General features: G+C 40.8%; 1 protein-coding gene across 2 annotated transcripts in view; it reads left to right on the plus strand.

Annotated features, from left to right (window-relative positions):
• Positions 1-7,093, plus strand: part of IPCEF1 (interaction protein for cytohesin exchange factors 1) — a 206,556-nt gene that overhangs the window by 45,735 nt on the left and 153,728 nt on the right. Inside the window, exon 2 of one of the 2 annotated variants that reach the window (XM_011943741.1) lies at positions 5,398-5,471. The exons of the other annotated variant lie outside the window; for it this stretch is intronic. The gene's annotated coding sequence lies outside the window, so the exon portion shown is untranslated. The remainder of the gene's footprint in view (positions 1-5,397; positions 5,472-7,093) is intronic. 2 annotated transcript variants of the gene reach the window in all.

Here is a 7,093-nt window from a genome sequence, read left to right on the forward strand (position 1 = left end):
GGATGGTCTTGATCTCCTGACCTCGTGATCCGCCCGTCTCGGCCTCCCAAAGTGCTGGGATTACAGGCTTGAGCCACCGCACCCGGCCCAGACATTTCTTTAATATACTTATTTCATTTCTTTTGGATAAATATCCAGGATTTATCCAAAAGATAAAGTTTGCTGCCCATATAGTAGTTCTATTTTTAATTTTCTGAGAAACTTCCATACTGTTTTCCATATTGGCTGTACTAATTTTCCTTCCCATTGACTGACTACACACAAGAATTCCCTTTTCTACACATCTTCACCAACACTTGTTATCATTCATCTTTTTTTGAAAAGAGTCATTCTAACAACAGGTATGAGGTGATATCTCACTACAGTTTTAATTTGTATTTTTGTAATGATTAGCAAGGTTGAAAAATTTTTTATACACTTGTTGGCCATTTGTCTGTCTTCTTTTGGGAACTGTCTATTCTGATTCTTTGCCCATTAAAAAAATCAGGTTATTTAAAAATAAGTGTTTGAGGAAACATAATGAGCACTTTTTTTTTTTTTTTTTTTTTTTACATATTTAGGAAATTGTGGTTCATGGAGAGGGGGATGGCCAGTGGCCAATTGGAAGTATAGCTCTGGAACTCAAGAGGTCTAGCTTGAAATATGGATTTGGTTGCCATTAGCACTGGTGATAACTCAATAAAAGGTAGTAAGAGAATGTAAAAAGAACATGAATAAGATCCTAAGGAACACTGATATTTAAGGGATTAAAAGAGGCAAGGGTTTGCAAGGAGCCTGAGAAGAGATGAAAGAAGACTGGCAGGAAGTGGAGTACTGAAAGCCAAGGAAAAAGAGTGTTAGGATGGGATCCTGTGCTGCAGGGAGGTTAGTAAGAGAGAGATTGAAAAGCGCTCCTTGAACTCAGCAAGAAGAAAATGCCTGGCAATTTTTCTTTCTTATTTTTTATTAATTTATTTTTAGTTGACAAATAGTAATTGTGCATATTTATGGGTTACAATGTGTTGTTTTGATTTATGTATACACTGTAGAAAGATTCAATCAAGATAATTAGTGTATTTATTCCCTTCCAACATCATTTGTTTGGGGTGAGGACTTTAAAAATAAATTATTTTATCAATTTTGAAATATACAATACATTATTATTAACTGTGTTCACCATGCAGTGCAATACAACACCAACACTTATTCCTCCAGTCTAACTAAAGCTCTGTACCCTTTGATCACCATCTCCCCTTTCCCCATCCCTTCCCCCACCATCCTCAGCACCTAGTAACTCCCTTTCTATGAGATTAACTTTTTAGATTCCACATATAAGTGAGATCATATAGTATTTGCATTTATGTGCCTGGCTCATTTCATTTAGCATAATGTTCTTCAATTCCATCCAAGTGGCAAATTACAGACTCTTCGATATTTTTAAGGCTGTGTAGTAATCCATTATGTATATACATACCACATTTTCTTTATCCATTTATCTGTTGAACACATAGGCTGATTCTGTATCTTAACTATTGTGAATAATGCTGAAATAAACATGGGAGTACAGATATCTCTTTGACATACTAATTTCAATTTCTCTGGCTATATACCCAGAATAGGGATTGCTATATCATATGGTAATTTTATTGTTAGTTTTTGTGGAACCTCATACTATTTTCCAAAATGGCTATACTAATTTACATTCCCACCAACAGTGTGCAAGGATTCTCTTTTTTCTGCTTCCTTGCCAACATCCTAGACCTCCTCCCCTTCCTCTAGTTTTCAAAAAAATAGAAAGAAAGAAAATAGCCGTTCTAACAGGTATGAGGTGATATCATTGGGGTTTTAATTTGCATTTCCCTGGTGGTTAGTGATGTTCAGCATTTTTTCATACATCTATTGGCCAATCATACATCCTCTTTTGAGAAATGCCTGGCAGTTTTGAGGTGGACATCTTGATTCAGTTGAGGTTGAGCTCCACTTGTATTATTAGGTGTTGGAGAGCTGAGTGTGTAGTAAGAATTGGAGCAGTAGGAACTGACTTCTTTTACAAAGGTTGACTAAAAGGAAAGTTTAAAAATGCACAGTGATGGCTGGGCGCGGTGGCTCACGTCTGTGATCCTAGCACTTTGGGAGGCTGAGGTGGGCGGATCTCTTGAGGTCAGGAGTTTGAGACCATCCTGGCCAACATGGTGAAACCCCATCTCTACTAAAAATACAAAAATCAGCCAGGCATGGTGGCAGGCACCTGTAATCCCAGCAACTTGGGAGACTGATCCAGGAGAATTGCTTGAACCAGGGAGGTGAAGGTTGCAGTGAGCCAAGATCTCACCATAGCACTCCAGCCTAGGTGACACAGCAAGACTCCGTCTCACAAAACAAACAAACAAACAAACAAACAAACAAACAAAAAACCCACCCACACAACAACAACAAAAGCACGGTGACTAAATTGCTTTAGTGGAAAGAATATTATTTTAAGGTGGGTAGGATTTCACAAAGATTGTGGATCGAAGAGGCAAGTAGAGAGGAATTGTCTAAAGATATAGGACAGAAGAAAAAAAAAAAAAACAGGACAGAGAAGAGACAGTAAATATGCCTTATCCAAGAACTAGGAGGGTGGCACCTCCCAAGCATGGTGAAGTTATTGGTGTTCAATAGGAAGAGAAGGGTAACAGGTATATAAGGATGGTATATAACGGCTCTGTGAAGAACGGTGAGATTGTTGAATAAGAGACAGTAGTATGCATTGGGGATGCGAAGGTAGCATAACTGTTGGTTTCTTCCATCGGTCGGGTGTCATTCAACACAAGTTGTGAGCTCCTGTTACGTTTCAGGTAGTGTGCTGGGATTAGATGGTGAGCCCTGCCACCATGGAGTGGGGGGACAGATATTAATGTTAATCATACAAATATATCCAAATTTGTGATATTGATAAAGGCTGTGAATGAGAGGTTATTGGCATTCTGAGACCATGTAATGGGTAGTTTGACTCAGACAGCTCAGGGAAAGTTATCTGTGAGAGCTGGAGAGAGTGAGTACATGATACTTAGTAAAAGTGAGTTTCTCTTCTTTTTTAGAAATCACATTATTTAAAGGAGACAACTTATTTTAGCAAACATTGACCTTCCCCATGTCTCTTTACAAAACTGTCCTCATCTGAGGTGACTTAACATATTTGCAAGAAGTTCCTTTAAAAAGAACCAAAAAACAGATGTAGATGTTTACGCTTTTAAAATGAGAACTGCAACCCATTTTTAGCAGATGTTCCTAAGTTGCAGATGTCACACCTTATCACATCTAATTTAAATTGAAAAATAGTGTCATCCTGTAAAATTTGACAACAGAGAACATTCTAAAGTATTATTTTATGAAGAATCTAGAAATTACAAATGCATGTTACCTCCTATTGCACTGTAATAGTGGTTGTGTGTTCGTGATTCTTTTACAGTCCTTCAACACAAATTGATTAATTTTATCCCCAGTTTCAGGTTAAACTCCCCTAAAAGCCACACAAAGTCATGGCTAGTTTTATTAGTTGAGATCATTGATTTCAATTAAATAGCAAAGATAGGCTTTGCTGAAGGAACGATGCTAATTCTCAAGATGTCTGATATTAACATAAAGAATACTATGTTCTCTGTTAAACCTCTATTGCTTTGGGAAAGAAGGTTGGCTTCTGGGTAAGTTTTGTAAAAAGACAAATTAGATGGTATAATTTTAAATGTGGAGCCCTCATTAAAATATTTCAGAAAGGGCCAGGTGTGGTGGCTCATGCCTGTAATCCCAGTAGTTTGGGAGGCTGAGACAGGTAGATCACCTGAGCTCAGGAGTCGGAGACTAACCTGGTCAACATGGTGAAAAAAATACAAAACATCTCTACAAAAAAACACAAAAATTAGTAAGGCATGGTGGCATGCACCTATAATCCCAGCTACCTGGAAAGCTGGGGTGTGAGGATCGCTTGAGCCAAGGAGGTTGAGGCTACAGTGAGCCATAATTGCGCCACTGCACTCCAGCTTAGATCACAGAAAGGACATAAGTAAATTAATCATATCTTTTGGCCCCTTTTCACCGAGTTCTAGTTTTTTTCCACTATTTACTACTGTCTGTTTACATCCCTCTTCCACTAAAAATTCCTGAGACAGCTGGAGAACCATTTTTATTTAAAGGGGCAACATTCAAGTCACCCCTTATCTTTCTTCTTCTCAGTGGTGAGAGCCTCCTAGGAAGTTTTCTGTTTGCTTGCTGGTTGTGACTATTTGTCAGTGGGTGGGTGTGAGGATGCAGAGATGGAAAGGACAGCTCAGTCATCTAATAGTACACAGAGGAAGCACTCAGTGCTGTGAGTACACATTCATTTTTACTCACTTTGTTTTTGATGAGTGTTTGAAGCAAAGAGTAGGGTATAGTCAGCAACAAAGATGGTGAATGTACATCTAGATTCTTCTCACGTTAAATGCAGATTTGCAAAAAAGCCTAAATGTAAATAAATTGTCTAGTATTTGTGTGATTTTATTATAATTTGGTGAAAGAGACCACTTGGCAGGTATGGCATTAAGGAGAACAGAAGTAGAAGACAGTTCCGGACCACCATTATAAGCTTAAACTGTATCTCTCCATACCCCCCACTGCCATTCATATGCTGGAGTCCTAACCTCAGTACATCAGAATGTGACTGTGTATTAGTCCGTTTTCATACTGCTGATAAAAACATACCTGAGACTGGGCAATTTACAAAGGAAAGAGGTTTAACGGAGAACTCACAGTTCCACGTGGCTGGGGAAACCTCATGACCGTGGCGGAAGGCAAGGAGGAGCAAGTCATGTCTTACATGGATAGCAGCAGGCAAAGAGAGAGCTTGTGCAGAGAAACCCCCATTTTTAAAACCACCAGATCTCACGAGACACATTCACTGTCACGAGAACAGCACAGGAAAGACCTGTCTCTGTGATTCAGTCCTCTCCCACTGGGTCCCTCCCACAACACGTGGGAGTTATGGGAGCGACAAGATGAGATTTGGGTGGGGACACAGAGTCAAACCATATCCGACTGTATTTGGAGATAGACAGGGCCTTTAGAAAAGTAATTAAGTCAAACCGAGGTCATTAGTGTGGGCCCTAAAACCAAACCTGCAGGCACCTTGATCTCAGACTCTGGCCTCAGAACTGTGAGCGGATGAATGTCTGTTGTGGAAGCCACCCAGTCTGTGGTATTTTGTGATGGCTTCCCAGCAAACTAGTATAACCATTGACACCCAGCAACCTGCACAGAGAGGCATGAATACAAATGTGAATGTTATAGCAGCTGCAGGTTGAGGGAAGTAAGATATACAAAAAAAGTGAGATTCAGTCTGAGAGCTGAGTGTGGGCATTGACTAGATGTCTGACTTTGAGCAAGTTCCTTAAACTTTTTGAGTTTCGAAGTCATAAACTGGGCTCATGAGAACCACAAAAAACCTGCGAAGGCACTGGGACAGAGCCTGGCTGCTGGTAGGCACTACACAGTATCCATCCTCCCTGTCCTCTGCCCTGTGTGTGCTCTTTCCTAGGGGGCCCATAGGATTAGGGTTCATTGACCCTGAGAGCTTTCTGACAGCATGGTGTCATGAGCCATCTCTGGGTCTTAGTTTCTTGACTATTAATGGGCCAGGCACAGTGGCTCATGCCTGTAATCTCCACCCTTTGGGAGACTGAGTCAGGAGGATGCCTTGGACCCAGGAGTTGGAGACCAGCTGGGCAACATAGAAAGACCCTGTCTCTACAAAATAAACAAATCAATAAAAATAAGTTAAAACAAAATACAGCAAACAATTCAAACTAAAAAAAAAATGAAAAGATTGCACTGCACTGTTAGACTCTAACTCAAGGTCATTCTGTCTCTGAAAGTTTATATTTTTAAAGAATTAAAGGAAGCAAGCTTGAGCGAGAAGACAAGGTAGGGGGTTCTGGATAGATCTGCTGAAATGTTAGTAAATTCTGAGAAGCAAAGCACTGGTGAGGTTAATATAAGTGATGTGGGGCGACTTCCAGAGTTAGCTGGCAGGGGTGGGCAGGCAGGGAGAAGGAAGCTGGGTGTATTAGGGCTGTCTAGAAGACAGAGCTAATCGGATATATGTCTATATGAAAGGGAGTTTTTTAAGGAGAATTGACTCACATGATCATAAGGTGAAGTCCCATCTGCAAGTTGAGCAAGGAAGCCAGTCAGAGTCCCCAAACCTCAAAAGTAGGGAAGCCAACAGTGCAGCCTTTAGATGGTGGCCAAAGGCCCAGGAGACCTTGATAAACCACTGGTGTAAGTCTAAAGGTCCAAAAGCTGAAGAACTTGGAGGCTGATGTTTGAGGGCTGGAAGCATCCAGCATGGGAGAAAGATGGAGGCCAGAAGCCTCAGCAAGTCAGTTTCTCCCACCTTCTCCTGCCTGCTTTATTCCAGCTGCACTGGCAGCTGATTGGATGGTGCCTATCTGTACTGAAGGTGGGTTTGCCTCTCCCAGTCCACTGACTCAAAGTTAATCTCCCTCACAGTCACACCCAGGAACAATACTTTGCATCCTTCAATCCAATCCAGTTGACGCTTAATATTAACCATCACACTGAAGTTAGTTTCAGTGGTTGAAAAGGAAAGCCCAGGATGGAGAACTATTAGTGATTTTTGTTTTTAAACCAGTGAGATGTGATTTTTGTGAAAGATTATTCTGGTAGTGTATGGTTGTGTATGTGGGATAGATAGGTACAGTAGGAGGCAGAAGACAGAGATACAGGCAGAAGTATGAACATAGAAGGGCCTGAAAGATTGCTGTGGAAATGGACAAATGCACAGAGAGGAATGCATGTACAATTACTGATGGGGTGGGAACAGCAGGGGAAGGAGAAAGGGAGCTCGAATCACTGAAAGCAGATGACATGCACCAGCCTATTGACCTCCTGCTGTTTTTTTTTTTTTTTTTTGTCCAAAGACAGACACCTGACTGGGTAAACTCTGAGATGGAGGGGGCTGAGTAACAGCAAGGGGAGGCACCAGCCTTCTCATGTATTCTCTTTTCTTTTCTTTCTTTCTTTCTTTTTTTTTGAGACGGAGTTTTGCTCTTGTCGCCCAGGCTGGAGTGCAATGGCG

The sequence above is a fragment of the Colobus angolensis genome, unplaced genomic scaffold (genome assembly GCF_000951035.1).
Source record: "Colobus angolensis palliatus isolate OR3802 unplaced genomic scaffold, Cang.pa_1.0 Scaffold221, whole genome shotgun sequence".
In the NCBI taxonomy this organism is placed as follows: domain Eukaryota; kingdom Metazoa; phylum Chordata; class Mammalia; order Primates; family Cercopithecidae; genus Colobus; species Colobus angolensis.